The 16,539-nt window shown below is 43.5% G+C and overlaps 1 pseudogene; it reads right to left on the bottom strand.

Moving 5' to 3' along the window:
* Positions 1 to 4,841: 4,841 nt before the first annotated feature.
* On the bottom strand, positions 4,842 to 4,959 carry LOC126299985 (5S ribosomal RNA; annotated as a pseudogene).
* Between the last annotated feature and the right edge of the window lie 11,580 nt (positions 4,960 to 16,539).

The raw sequence follows: 16,539 nt of genomic DNA, 5'->3' as shown, positions 1-16,539 counted from the left end.
CTACCCATTCTTCTTCTACTGTATTTCATTCCCCCATTCCTGTCAATTGCCCCCTTATGCTCTCCCCGAAACTCTGTACAACCTCTGGTTCTTTTAGTTTATCCAGGTCCCATCTCCTTAAATTCCCACATTTTTGCAGTTTCTTCAGTTTTAATCTACAGTTCATAACCAATAGATTGTGGTCAGAGTCCACATCTGCCCCTGGAAATGTCTTACAATTTAAAACCTGGTTCCTAAATCTCTGTCTTACCATTATATAATCTATCTGATACCTGTCAGTATCTCCAGGCTTCTTCCATGTATACAGCCTTCTTTTATGATTCTTGAACCAAGTGTTAGCTATGATTAAGTTGTGCTCTGTGCAAAATTCTACCAGGCGGCATTCTCTTTCATTTCTTAGCCCCAATCCATATTCACCTACTATGTTTCCTTCTCTCCCTTTTCGTACACTCGAATTCCAGTCACCCATGACTATTAAATTTTCGTCATCCTTCACTATCTGAATAATTTCTTTTATTTCATCGTCGTCTGCAGAGCTAGTTGGCATATAAACTTGTACTACTGTAGTAGGTGTGGGCTTCGTATCTATCTTGGCCACAATAATGCGTTCACTATGCTGTTTGTAGTAGCTTACCCGCATTCCTATTTTCCTATTCATTATTAAACCTACTTCTGCATTACCCCTATTTGATTTTGTGTTTATAACACTGTAACTACCTGAGCAGAAGTCTTGTTCCTCCTGCCACCGAACTTCACTAATTCCCACTATATCTAACTTTACCCTATCCATTTCCCTTTTTAAATTTTCTAACCTACCTGCGCGATTAAGGGAGCTGACATTCCACGCTCCGATCCGCAGAACGCCAGTTTTCTTTCTTCTGATAACGACATCCTCTTGAGTAGTCCCCGCCCGGAGATCCGAATGGGGGACTATTTTACCTCCGGAATATTTTACCCAAGAGGACGTCATCATCATTTAATCATACAGTAAAGCTGCATGCCCTCGGGAAAAATTACGGCCGTAGTTTCCCCTTGCTTTCAGCCGTTCGCAGTACCAGTACAGCAAGGCCGTTTTGGTTATTGTTACAAGGCCAGATCAGTCAATCATCCAGACTGTTGCCACTGCAACTACTGAAAAGGCTGCTGCCCCTCTTCAGGAACCACACGTTTGTCTGGCCTCTCAACAGATACCCCTCCGTTGTGGTTGCACCTATCTGTATCGCTGAGGCACGCAAGCCTCCCCACCAAAGGCAAGGTCCATGGTTCATGGGGGAGGAATAGTGCATGAATTATATGAATCACCTGTAGGATTTACTGCATCTGTTCGTGGCATGTTCGACTATTATGAAAATAAATCCATGGAGATTGTGACTGATATAGACTATGAATACACCCATAAAACATCACGAAAACGCAAACTTCATCATGACGAAGAGCGGACTTTGAAGAAGTTTTTCTGGCTGGAAGGGAAAAATTTAGAGTCGAAACATTTCTCCCAGTACTCCACAACTTGTACGCCGATTAGTGAGGAGTAAGGGAAGCAGAACACTGTTGGACTCCTTCAAATTTTTCAGTAACCTTAAGAATAGTTCACCTGACGATATTGCTGAGCGTGCAGAAAAACTCCAAGTGTCATATGACACATATTTAGAGTCTTCCTTCGCTAGTGAATGTGTACATTTTGCTGAACTTTTGAAATCTTCTCAGATTAGTGATATACCAGTCGAAATCAGTAAATTTTTACGAAAAGAGAGGCTACAGCCCGTGTTTCCAAATGTTGACATTGCTCTTAGAATATTTCTGTGTATGGCACTTACAAATTGTTCAGCAGAACGCTCGATTTCGGCTCTTAAAAGACTGAAATCGTACCTTCGTTTTACGTTGTCTGAGTAGAGATTCAATGCCTTGTACGTTCTCCACATCGAAGCCGACCACTTAACCGATAACAGTCTGAACTATGAAGTATGATCAACGAGTTTTCTGCCGTCAAAGCCAGAGGCAAACTTTACTGACTGGAGAGTTTGTTTATTTATTCATATTAGTTCCTAAAATTTAAGGTTATAATGTGATTTTTATTATAACTTAGAGAACATTCATTAGATTTACAAGCAAAATATTGCCTGTGTGTTTTCAACTGCCGATGGCAGAACGTGGACCTAAACCTCGTTTACGTGCAGACGTGGCCGAAGGCGCCCGACAATACCAAACAACACCCGAATGAACCACGCCGCTCGCCGCTGAGTCATACTGGTACTGCATTATATTACAACTGATGTGTATTCTTGTCGTCTGCTGAAATCTATAGCTATCGCGGAAATATACGTTATCGGAGAGTACGCTCAGATGAAAAAGTGTTAATAAATAACGTAGTTCAGTTCTGTCTATAAACACGGAAAATCTTTGCTAATTTCGTTAGAAGGAGCTATGGCGAGAGCAGTGGAAGCAGTACAAAACTGTTCAGCCCTTACATGGATTGAAGATATTGTGTACACTTATTATGCAGCATCTAGCTACCTACGCAGACCCTAATGCTTTAAACGTTAACTATTAGATTATAAAACAAATTTGATTTTTCCACACTAGTCTGTAAAATTATGTAATAGCAAATCCAGTTCTGCATTTGTTCGTCTGTATTTAGTTATTAGTTCGTGCACCGAAATCTCTATTTTATTTTCATTTCTTACGCTTTCCTACAGATTCACGTGTTTTCTTTATCTGCAACACATTCTAGTTAATAAGTCGTAAAACGACAGTTTAATTTTGATATTGAACGCATCTCCGTAGAAGTACCTACGTATTAATTTCTAATGTACGACACGTTCGCTTCATTTTTTAGATCGTAACGCAACTTTTCTATTTTATTTTTCAACGGTTTCGCGTAAAAGAACATACTAAAAGTGAACGTACAACAAAAATCCGTTGTCTCCTACACGCTCTGCTGAATTTTTCGGCCATAAAAGAAAAGTTATTTTCCTTGTTTTCGTTTCTGTTGTCTTTCGGCAGAAGAATGTGTTAACACAATGCAGTTTTAAATTTGTTTTATCCGCTGCCGTACACCAAGTACAGTTCAGGAACAATATCACATTTTGATTGTGCACGACTAGACCGCTGACGCGTCCATCAGAACAACGAATAGCGGGTAACGGAAACAGCATACAGCCCTCCCACCTAAAACGGAAATAGTGAAGTGATCAGGTAATAGTTATTATTTAAAACATATTTTTGGGGGGGGAGGGGGCGCATATAATATGGTGTGCCTAGGGGCGCAAAATATTTAAATCCGCCACTGGCTGGGACTCTGACGGCTGGTGGCGCAACCCTGCGGTTGGGTATACCTATCTTCCCTGCTATGGTCTCACCCTGAATTTCACAAAGACACATCATATTCAGTTCTGTACCTCTAGGGGTACTGCACCAGCGATAAGTGTAACACACGGCGATGAAGTAATACATAGGGCTGAAATTACCAAATTCTTAGGTGTCGATATTGATGAGAATTTAAATTGGAAAAAACACATTTTGGAACTTCCAAAAAACTTAGTTCACACACATTTGCACTTAGAATCACCAAATTTAGGGGGGGGGTGGAGAGAAATCAGTAAGTTGACATATTTTGCTTATTTTCATTCAGTAATGCCATATGGAATAATGTTCTCTGGTAATTCATCTTTAAGAAAGAAGGTCTTCATTGCCCAAAAATGTGCTGTAAGGATAGTATGTGATGCTCCCTCGCGGTCATCTTGTAGACATCTGTTTAAGGAGTTGGGCATCCTGACTACTGCTTCACAGTATATTTATTCCGTCATGAAGTTTGTTGTAAATAATCCACTGCAGTTAAAAAGGATTAATGAGGTACATAATTACAATACTACAAGAGAAAATGACAATTATCACTCAACATTAAGGTTGTCTTTAGCACAGAAAGGGTTGCACAACGCTGCAACAAAAACTTTTGACCACTTACCCAGTGATATAAAATGTCTAACAGACAGCAAGGTAAACTTTTAAAATAAATTGAAAAAGTTTCTCCTTGACAACTCCTTCTATTGCGTAGAAGAATTTCTATGTTTGTAATGTGTAAAAGGTGGTGGGTAGGAACTGCTAATTCAATCTGTATGTCTTGCTTTCATTTCGAGGAAATAATAATAATAATAATATGATGTTGTTTAGAGTAAAATTAGGTGCACAAATTAATTTGCAATATCAATCTAACATGACTCGTTCCACATCATGACGATTTATCGTGCAAAATGATCCATGGAACATGAAAGTAACTAACAGACTATATCTCTAGTGCAGACTGTGGCGATGTGTATTGCTGGAAATAGGTCCTCTGGTCTTTAAAGAGAGGCGCCATCATAGAGTACATTTCCATGTCGTCCAGTTCTAAAATTACAGCTTGATTAAGAATTTAGAAATGGAGCTGCAAGCTGATGTGCAGTGTGGTCTTGACGCGATGGCAGCACCTGAGGCACTCCATGGTGCTGTTTTTGTTTAAATAAAGACAGAATTGTTCTCATTGTATCTTAATTTAAGGGTTGAAAGAGTACATACACTGTCAGAAAAAGGACTCAGTACACCTGGAAAGACTAAGTCGATTTTGATACGATGGTGGCATTTGCCATCTGGGGAATAGTAAAGCACTTCGTCGTCAGGCCACAAGTGGCCCATCGGGACCATCCGACCGCCGTGTCATCCTCAGATAAGGATGCGGATAGGAGGGGTATGTGGTCAGCACACCGCTCTCCCGGTCGTTACGATGGTTTTCTTTGACCGAGCCGCTACTATTCGGTCGAGTAGCTCCTCAGTTGGCATCACGAGACTGAGTGCTCCCCGAAAAATGGCAACAGCGTATGGCGACCCGGACGGTCACCCATCCAACTGCCGGCCATGCCCGACAGCGATTAACTTCAGTGATCTGACGGGAACCGGTGTATCCGCTGCGGCAAGGCCGTTGCCACTGGGGAATAGTAGATACTCTAATAATGGTTTCAACGTCGTCCGCCAACAGATAGCGTAATGGCTACCATAGCGCCATTTGTGTCTACCATTTAATAGAGAATGTTCACGGCCAGAAGACTCGTGTGGTGCAAACTCGTGAAGCAAGCAGATAACCATGACACGGAGGCACACCCGTACTTCCTACAGCCAATTGAGTGAGTTTGAAAGCGGTCAAATTGTGGCCTTCCGAGTGATGGGATGCTCCTTTCGGAGAACTGCCGCACAAGTTCGACTTGCTCCGTCAGTTGTGCAACGATGCTGATCTCATTGTTTACGTGACCGTTCTCACACCTGTAGACGAGATTCTGGGCGTCCACGCAGCACGGACGCCAGCCAGGATCGTCATATTGTTGGGCAGCAGTGGCAAATCATGTAGCTACCACAGCACAGCTAACAGGTATTGTGAGCCCAAACGTGTCAATACGAATTGTTGTGAATCGGTTATTAGCAGCCGGGCTACGGGTACGCACACCTCTAGACCGTCTTCCACTCGCGCCACAGAACCGACGTGCCGGGCGCGACTGCTGCTGTCAAAGGATCGCTTGGAAGATGGAATATCGCGCCATGGTCTTCAGCAATGAAAGCAGATTCTGGTTGCACACAAGTGCTGGTCGTTTGTGCATACGGTGTAATCTGGGTGACTGCTGTCTCGTAGAGCGCATTCGTGCAAGACACGATACCCCTGTCTACCCTCCCCCGGGCCTTATGGTCTGGGGTGCGATAACCTGCAACTCTCGTTCACCTTTGGTGTTTCTGGAGGCCGTTTCTGAGGCGCCTTTTTGTCACGGTCCGTGCTGCTCTCCCCGTCGGAGGTTCGAGTCCTTCCTCGCGCATGGGTGTGTGTGTGTGTTGTCCGTAGCGTAAGTCAGTTTAAGTTAGATTAAGTAGTGTGTAGGGTTAGGGACGGATGACCTCAGCATTTTGGTCCCATAGGACCTTACCACAAATTTACAGTTTCTGGAGAGGACGCTAACCAGTGCTAGATAAGTGCAGAATGTCGTTAGACAGTTTCTTTCGCCGTTCTTGCAACAAGAAGGTGGAGTGTTGATCCAACAGAAAAACGCTCGCCCACACATTGCCCGCGAAACTCAACATGCAAGACATGCAGCAACTTCCCTGGGCAGTACAATCTCTGGACTTGTCTCCAGTCGAGCAGGAGAGGATATGATGGAACGAGAAGTGACTAGTGTGACTCATCAACCAACAACTATTACAGAACTACGTGTACAGGTTGAGCAGGTTTGACATAACGCATCCCTCAACAACAGTATTCGCCATCTGTACGTTCGACTGGACGCCAGAGTCAGCACCTGCATTGTCGCTCGTGGAGGCTACACCACATGTTAATCCGGGTATTTCAGCATGGGCCGATCCCTGGTGCCTCAGAACCGCTTGTGCTGTTGATCTGTATGTGTAATAATTTCATGTACTCTATATGCACTACTGCAACAATAAATGTTGAGTGAATTCGAAACCTCTAAAAGAGCGAACTAATTTTTATTTCCATAAGTGTAGATTTAAACTTAGGGCAACTCATCCCTTTTATTTCAAACGTAAAGTAACTGGGGTGAGGGGTTGTTTAAACTGTGACATCAGAGAAGTGAGGGAATAGTTTAAGCTTAGGTCTATCATCATTTTAAAATTAGGGCAAGTGACCTGGAACCACACAGGCTGTGCTCTTATGCTCATGTCCACTGTCTTGAATTCTATGCTTAGCAAAAGTGATCTGGCAACCAAGCAGGCTGTGCTTGTATTCCAGTCTTGAATTGTGACGTCATGTGGCTATACTAGCTTTCCCAGGTCACCCATCTTTAATACTGATGTCATAGAGCTGTGCTCATATACCGAGGTCAGACACCTTGGATTTTCGACCAACAGGACGATACCTCATTTTGGATTTTTGAATTTTCCGCCATTTTACTTTTAAGACTAGTGGCCTACTTTTACAGTGACGTTAGAGAGGTGCGGCAAAACTTGTAGCACAATTAGTCTATTTTCATTTTTATGTACATAAACTGAAGCGGCAGGTGAAAATTTGTGCCGAGGTCGGGAATCACTCGGCACTTTAGTCTACGTACATACATAAAATCATATCTGTATGAGATCAGTAAACGTCTCTGAAATTGTGTCATATCATTTGTATTGACATTGTAATTCTGTCAGAGACAGCAAAGGACCTGGAAGATCAGTTGAACGGAATGGACAGTGTATTGAAAGAAGGATATAAGATGAACATCAACAAAAGCAAAACGAGGATAATGGAATGTAGTCAAATTAAATCGGGTGATGCTGAGGGAATTAGATTAGGAAATGAGACACTTAAAGTAGTAAAGGAGTTTTGCTATTTAGGAAGTAAAGTAACTGATGATAGTCGAAGTAGAGAGGATATAAAAGGTAGACTGGCAATGGCAAGGAAAGCGTTTCTGAAGAAGAGAAATTTGTTAATATCGAGTATAGATTTATGTATCAGGAAGTCGTTTCTGAAAGTATTTGTATGGAGTGTAGCCATGTATGGAAGTGAAACATGGACGATAACTAGTTTGGACAAGAAGAGAATAGAAGCTTTCGAAATGTGGTGTTACAGAAGAATGCTGAAGATAACGTGGATAGATCATGTAACTAATGAGGAGGTATTGAATAGGATTGGGGAGAAGAGAAGTTTGTGGCACAACTTGACTACAAGAAGGGATCGGTTGGTAGGACATGTTTTGAGGCATCAAGGGATCACAAATTTAGCATTGGAGGGCAGCGTGGAGGGTAAAAATCGTAGAGGGAGACCAAGAGATGAATACACTAAGCAGATTCAGAAGGATGTAGGTTGCAGTAGGTACTGGGAGATGAAGAAGCTTGCACAGGACAGAGTAGCATGGAGAGCTGCATCAAACCAGTCTCAGGACTGATGACCACAACAACAACAACATCATTTGTATTTTCAGTTTCCTGCCATTTTTTTTAAATTTCCTATCGTTTTACACGTAAGACAGTTGGCCTAAGTCACACGAGTGGGATGAGATGAGATATGCCAACAGTGCAGGCTGTGCTCATATCCCTATAGTCCCACTAATGAGAAACATAATGGGAATCTAAAATTTTTCGAAGCATGGTTCTTGGAAATAGCAGTGGCTGTAAAATACTACTAAAATTTTTTACATAGTAAAGAGCAGCTCAGATCACAGGCAGTAGTTTTATTTTTAATTAAAATTAAAATTAAATTACTGTATGTGCCCTAGACTGGTTTTTGTTCTATAAAAATGTTAAATAATGGAAACCCTTGGAAGAAAGACGAAGTAATTTTTGTGAGACCCTGTTGGGTAATTAGGGGACGTTGAAGGATACTGTGCGACAATTATCCTGCTATCATCATATATTGCACATAGGGAACATAGGAATAAGGTAAGAAAAATTACGACACGCATGAGTCATATAGTCATTCGTTTTTCGATCTCTCAGAATGGGAATAGAATAGGGAAGATAATCGCTAATATGGGTACGAAATGCCCTCCACCATGGAATGTACAGTAGCTTGCAATATACAAGGGTGTGCTGAAAAGTTAGGCGTCTGAATGTTTTATTCCTTTCCCTATATCGGTCGAAGTGTTACATGCCATACATATAACTCAGTTGACTTTCCTGCATAAATACCTATGGAGTGAGCAATCGAATGCCCAGAACGAGAATTCTGTCCCCAACATCTACTACAACATAAGTCACGTGAATCTGGGACGGTGCATCTTAGCTTATTTTGAGTGTTATTACTTCGCTGATACACGAAGGTCACCTTCAGAAGTATCGTTAAACTTTCTATATGCATTTTACAGCCATCTCAACAGTATGATACCAGGAACTGAAGTTGACGCAAAGATGTGAAGAGCAATGATATTGCGCTTTTTCGTCACAGTATCATAGCTCAGATTATATTTTATTTACGTTCTTTTGGTAATGGGATAAGAAGTGGCAGCTAATAATATATTTTTTAGGTTTTCTATTGCACTGATTCATATAGTCCAATGTGTCATAATTATTTACGTTACAATGACACTGTGAAGGAAAATGTCTCATGCAGAAATACTTAGATCCACACAAGAGTATGATAACCTGCATAAATTGGAGGAAATTAGTCAGACTGTCATGCACAATTTCTATCTGCATATGATTATGGCACCAGTACAAATACACTGTCTGGCAGTTCACTCAAACACACTTGCAAATTGATCTAGCACTTGTCTCGTAAACACATCCCCATAAAATCGTAGAAATTGTCTCTACAATAAGAGACTTTATAATACCGTGTCTTGATATTTTTCGACATATAAAATACTTCATATCAATATGACATTTACAGTAATACAGTTGTTGTACATAACTCTGAAAAATAACTGGTCCTCCTTTCACATACTTCTCCTTACATCCGTAGCAACCACAATACTGCACCTTAACTGTTACTAAATCCCAAACTGCAGAAACGTATATAAAACAAGACGAGTATGTGTACTATTCAAGTTTCTCAACTACCGCAAATTGTAGACAAGCAACATTGTCCCAAAATCACGTGAGTAGCCCGGTTTGATGTTGAGAACATGCCGCAGTGGATTATGCTCATTCCATAGAGATGTATGCTCTATGGTTGCAACCCTCAGCCATTAGATGGCTCCCCCGGCCGGAGTGCCCGAGCGGTTCTAGGCGCTACAGTCTGGAGCTGCGCGACCGCTACGGTCGCAAGTTCGAATCCTGTCTCGGGTATGGTTGTGTGTGATGTCCTTAGGTTAGTTAGGTTTAAGCAGTTCTAAGTTCTAGGGGACTGATGACCTCAGAAGTTAAGTCCCATAGTGCTCAGAGCCATTTGAACCATTCGTTAGAGGGCTCCGAATTGTAGTGTGTAACATGGCGTTGTGTAACGTAACTCCGTCAGCACTAAATCTGAAACCTCAGAAACTGGAAGCACGAATTCTAAGATTTCGTCCACACATGGATTACCCTCACCAATCACTGTACACACTACATACACATTCATACTGTGTAAACCATTGTGTAGTGGATGGTGGAGGGTACTTCTCATTATACGAGCACCACATATTAAGGCTCCTTTCCGTTCCATTCACGTACGGAATGCGGGAAGAATGACTATTCAAACGCCTCTATTCACGTTGTAATTAATCTAATCTTGTATGGGGTTGTAGTATATTCCTAGATTCATCATTTAATGCTGGTTGTTTGAATTTTCTCGGGATAGTTTGCGTCTATCTTCAAGCGTCTGTCATGCAGTTTCGTCAGATCGGCCGTGACACTCTCCACGGGTATAAATACATGTGGTCTTTCGCGCTGTTTTTCTCTGGTACGGTTCGCATCCGCGCGGTCTTACCCGCTGCTTTTTGAGCGGGAAGGAGTGCCTTCCCCCGGCACGAATCCGCCTGGCGAATTAGTGTGGAGGTCCGGTGTCCCGACCAGCCTTTGGTGGTTTTTAAAGCGGTTTTCCATCTACCTCTGTGAATGCAGGCTGGTTCCACTTATTCCGCCTCAGTTACTCTATGTCAGCGATTGCTGCGCAAACACTGTCTCCACTTATGCGTATACCATAATTGCTCTACCATGCAAACATTTGGGGTTACATTCGTCTAGTATGAGACGAATACTCTAGGGGTAGGGGGGGGGGGGGGGGGGAGGGGTCGACTGGGGGCCGAACCGCTCAATAACCCTGGGTTCGGTGTGGGGTGGCGGTGAGGTAGGTGGACTGCTGTGGCCTGCTGTGGGGTTGTGGACCACGGAGGTCTACGGAGGGACGAACTCTCTCCGTGGTTTCTAGGTCCACAAATTAATACACAATACACTATATTCGAATCACCATCCGTTCCAAACGCACCGACATCATTGTACGTGGAACAATAATCAACATCCACTATAGACATTAGTACTAAAGAGAAGTTTGTTTTCTAATTAATAAAGGTACAATCACTGTGCAATGGCAGAATTATTTCACTGTGTATACTGTCTGTTGCTCCTATACAGTGTGGAAAACTAGCCTTCTCTTCAAATTGATCGCAGATACCTTTCCAATCTTCAGTTGTCGGGGTTTCATATATTCCAGCCATAATTCTTCCCCTATTGTTTCGAAAGTCCCCTTAACAATGTCTGCTACGTTCTGACGTCCAATAAGATATTTGAAGTACTAAGACGAAAACGAATAGCCAGTGCTAAGAGTCTGAAAAGAAAAGTGTTTATCATTATAAATAACATTACCTTTTTTGTTTACAAGCTTCCGTAAGATAGTCGTCTAACTATGTTGTGTCAGTATAACTAACCTGTTTTTGCTTTTATTAGTAAAATATCATGCCATTCATAATATAGTGTGCTTTCACATTATCGGTGTCTTATTGTGTAACGAAATTAACGAAGAACATTCTACTTCAGGAAAAGAAGTGCAGAAGAAGACGAGGAATCTGAAGGACGGATATATAAAATCTATGAAAAATTCACCCTCTGTTAGCGTCGCAGTGTGTAAAAGATCACATGTATTTCAAAAACAAATGAACTTCTTCTCAAAAACACCGAAATACCGAAGGTCCAGACAACGAGTACACATAACAACAGAAATTACAGGACCTGAAGAAGATTGCTGGGTCGGTTGTCAAAATATTGCGCAAAAAAATGAAACCCACAACTAGGCAGAACACCAATAAGCACACTGTTAATCAATCACAACTATAAAACCTGAAAGATTATATGACAAAGATGAGTTTGGTCATGATGAATGAAAACTCCTCTGGCAGTTGGTGAAACTTGGTTTTAATTGACCACACTGCCGGTTTCACGTCTTACAGCCGCATCTTGAGGTGTAACTTACATATTGAAGAAGAAATATAATTATCAGCTGCATTGGATATTTGTGCTGTTATACAAATATTATCTGAAGACTTGTACTCACTAAAAGTATTGCATCATAGGTGATCACAAGTTTCTTAGTCAAGATATTGCCATTCAGAGAACATTGCCAATATTTAAAAAGCTGGTGGAAAACGTAGACACAGGGAATGTGTTTCCTGTGGCAAACATAACACAGCGGGTGTTTACTGTATCAAATGCAATTATTGCTCCAAAAAATACATGGGGAAACTCGTACGTCCTTCAGTAAAAGTTCCGGGAACATTCTAATTTAAAAAATTCCAAATCTGCATTAACCTCACACATACGGAAAGAGGGTTTTAGCATTCAGCTCTATTTGTTGTTCTTATAGATACTTGCACGTGCAATGAATGGCCAGTATATCAGTACCATCTACCCGGAAAGATAAGTGCAAGATAAGTAGAGGATATTGCTTTCGTTCGTTTAGTTTTTTTTTAAGTATTGACATTATTCTCTGACTAAACACGTTGTGTTCCCCTAAGATTGATTAATGTATTAATTTTTACGTGTACAAGCCTTCAAATAATCTACAAATACGAGCACAATTTTCCAATACAGTTTATATCTCAGTTCTTAAATATGTAGGTTGCACCTGAGGATGCGGCTGTAGCTAATGAAACCGATAGTGTAGTCAATTAAAATTACGTTTTACCAGCTGTTAGCGGTGTTTTCATTCATCATAGCCTTCAGCAGCTACGAATACCCTGTATATAAAATTTTGTATAAGTTTGGTGACATTGGAACCACGGAATACATCGTTCTTAATTGTAGCAGCTCTGCAGATGTATTGTTCGAGCAATGTCCACGTACCAAATGCTGAGGTATAGAGTAGGGTGTGAAAGTAGCGGTATCTTGCAACCTGATACTTTGAGATCAACGGAGCATGACCTGCGGCAGGAGACTCGAATGTTTGTCAGGGCTACAATGCTCCACAGACAGTGTGGACAGCCCACAGGAGACAGCGACGATGCGGCTTCTGTACACTGTCTGATGAAAAGTATCTCGAGTTCCTGTGTAAGGCAAAATTGACCACTAGATGTCACAAGAGGCGGACCCGCCAGTATAAAAGGTGGCGGGGAGTATTGTATTCCACCTCTACGAGCCGGGAGCCAAGGCAAATGCACTGGCGGACGCGTTCGCGGATAATTTCACTCCTATCGACAACGTAGCTAATGACAACCACGTAAGACTAGTGGAAGGGCGTTTACCAGTTTTCCTGGGAAATCGGGACGAAGACGAAGTCACTGACGCAGTAACTGAGGAAGAACTGCAGGTCTCCCCACCTCAATCCCTGTACAGCAGGCGGTGTCGATCAGATCGAAAACACCATCCTCGTCCAAATGCCTCAAGGCGCGATCCATATTCTGATCGGTATCTTTAATAACATCTTACGAACTTGCATCTTCCCCTCTGCGTGTAAACACGAGGAGGTTGTTGCCATTCCTAAACCTTGTAAGGATACAATACTCGCGCACAATTACAGGCCGATAAGCCTACTGCCAGCCCCTTCTAAGGTTTTTGAAAGGCTTTACGCCAAACGGCTGTGCAGACACGTGGAGGATGATCGCCTCCTTCCGTATGAGCAGTTCGGCTTCCGGACGGAGCACTCAATCCAACGACAGCTCCTGAGGTTGGTTGAACAGACAATGGGAGGGCTGGACTGTAGGGAGTACCGTGGGGTGGTACTCCTCGACGTGTCCAAGGCACTCGACCGCGTGTGGCAGAACGGCCTCCTGTAAAAGCTTCTTGTACTAGGGGTACAGGTGTCACACGTCCACCTTCTCAAATCCTGCCTAAGTGACCTCACTTTCCAAGTTCGAGCGAACGGTTTCAAATCCACAGCAGGACGAATCAGGGCAAGAGTGACGCAGGGGTCCGTTCTCGGCCCCCTGCTGTACACTCTGTATACCTCTGACATGCCAAAAACTCCCAGAGTCGAGACTGCACTTTACGTAGACGACATTGCGCTCTTTGCGCGCAGTCTCAGCGCCGACATTATGAGGCGTCATCTGCAGGAAGCATGCGACAACCTTGGCTCTCGGGCGATCCAATGGCGACTCAAGACGAATGCGGCTAAAATCCAAGCCCTGGTCATCACCAGGAAAAGCTTCCTGTGGATTTAGCACCGTTTCGTATCGTGGGCCCCATCCCGTGGTCACGAGGCGGAAATACGTCTGCGTGACTCTAGATCGGCACATGACCTGGGGACCTCTCGTCCGCAAAGTAAGGAGAAAAGCTTTGGGTGGCATATGCAGGCTTTACCCAATCTTAAAACCAAGTACGACGCTACCCACCGAATGTGGATTAACATTATATCTGGCACTTATTAGGCCCCACTTCTGTGGTATGGAGCAGTGCTACCAACAACCACATTGAAACACTACAGAAAGTTCAGAACAAAGCTCTTCTCCTTGCTATGCATCTACCCAGACGCTTCCCCACTAGGGAACTTCACGAGCAGGCTGGCGTTCCAGTGTTAAAGGACCACATCAAACAGACCGCCCGCTTATTCTATGAAGAGCTGTAGGGGTCTGACAACCTATTAATAGCCAATCAGGGCAACCAGATACATTTACACCCAACCACAAGGTGGCCGGACCTCTTGCGCGCATAAACAAAAATGACACCTAGAGCAGACCCACCAGAAAGAGAAGAATTAAAAAGCTAAACAAATAGAATAGATAAGTAGGGAAGGCACTACAAGTGCCAAAACTACAAAAGAAACGTGGTTGGGGTGTGACCTTTTATTGCGCTTAAGAAAATCATAAATGCGCAAGTTTATGAATAGACTACATTTTACAGCATTGTGTACGACATACAGCAGAAGAACAGTTTATAGATGATGATTTTTTGTATCAGCATGGCAGTACATCTGTCACAAAGCACCTGTCAGACAACGTTTTTCGGACATTAATTTTTTTGAAATATACTGGCTGGGCTGCCCAGATTCCCTACCTGAATCCAATGGAACGTCTCTGTGATGAGTTAGAGCGTTGACTTCGCATCAGGCCCAGTGTCCAACATCGCTACCTTCTCTCGTTTCGGCTCTTGTGGAAGAATGGTCTGCCATTACTCCACAGACATTCTAATAACTGATTGAAAGTCTCCCCGACATAGTTTAGGCCACCACAAAGGTGAAGGATGGATACACCACATATTAGTGCCCACTAACCAGTGTCCAGATACGTTTGATTAGATAGTTTATAAGAAGAGGCACAACACGTAGAGCGAAATTAATCCTTTTTGGGTCGTCTCATGCATTCATGACGGTCCCGAGATCTGCTGAAAGATGATTCTGGGGATTATGTCCCAAAAGCCTATGGAGATGGATACCAAGGCTTCCAGGGGAGGTAGTTTTTGGGGATCTGGCAAAGACACCGAATGCTGTGAGGAGAGGAGGTGGGAATGGAAAAAATGATCAAATGTGTGTGAAATCTTATGGGACTTAACTGCTAAGGTCATCAGTCCCTAAGCTTACACACTACTGAACCTAAATTATCCTAAGGACAAACACACACGCCCATGCCCGAGGGAGGACTCGAACCTCCGCCGGGACCAGCCGCACAGTTCACGACTGCAGCGCCTGAGACCGTTCAGCTAATCCCGTGCGGCGGTGGGAATGGAGACACCTCGCTCTGTTCTAGATATATACATCTTAATCTGGTAGCTTCACCAGGAGAATAATATGCACTGGCTGCAACGGTTAGAGTTACTGTCAAGAATACATCATCAACTTGACCTCATATTTTAAGGAGATATCAGCCACAGCAATCGATCCCGCGCCAAAATTCTGACAGTACGCAGCTATGTTCTGAAAGTACAGTTTTAAACATCGCGCTTATGTGCTGTTTGTCACTCGATCCGTCCCACTGCAGCCGCCTAACGCTCCAGCGCGAAGTACAGTACAGCGGATTGAGAACTAGCAACCTCCAATGTGTAGTATGTTGAAGTGACGGACGATTATGTAGGAGGGGCTCATGTCTCCCCAATGTATTTTGAAATCCTGTTCAAGAACAAATATTATTTTACGCCAAATTAAGTTAGTTATATGAGTAAATATACACTCCTAGAAATAGAAAAAAGAACACATTGACACCGGTGTGTCAGACCCACCATACTTGCTCTGGACACTGCGAGAGGGCTGTACAAGCAATGATCACACGCACGGCACAGCGGACACACCAGGAACCGCGGTGTTGGCCGTCGAATGGCGCTAGCTGCGCAGCATTTGTGCACCGCCGCCGTCAGTGTCAGCCAGTTTGCCGTGGCATACGGAGCTCCATCGCAGTCTTTAACTCTGGTAGCATGCCGCGACAGCGTGGACGTGAACCGTATGTGCAGTTGACGGACTTTGAGCGAGGGCGTATAGTGGGCATGCGGGAGGCCGGGTGGACGTACCGCCGAATTGCTCAACACGTGGGGCGTGAGGTCTCCACAGTACATCGATGTTGTCACCAGTGGTCGGCGGAAGGTGCACGTGCCCGTCGACCTGGGACCGGACCGCAGCGACGCACAGATGCACGCCAAGACCGTAGGATCCTACGCAGTGCCGTAGGGGACCGCACCGCCACTTCCCAGCAAATTAGGGACACTGTTGCTCCTGGGGTATCGGCGAGGACCTTTCGCAACCGTCTCCATGAA

Source organism: Schistocerca gregaria, chromosome X, assembly GCF_023897955.1.
Source record: "Schistocerca gregaria isolate iqSchGreg1 chromosome X, iqSchGreg1.2, whole genome shotgun sequence".
NCBI lineage: Eukaryota > Metazoa > Arthropoda > Insecta > Orthoptera > Acrididae > Schistocerca > Schistocerca gregaria.
This window is presented reverse-complemented; position numbering and strand designations above follow the sequence as displayed.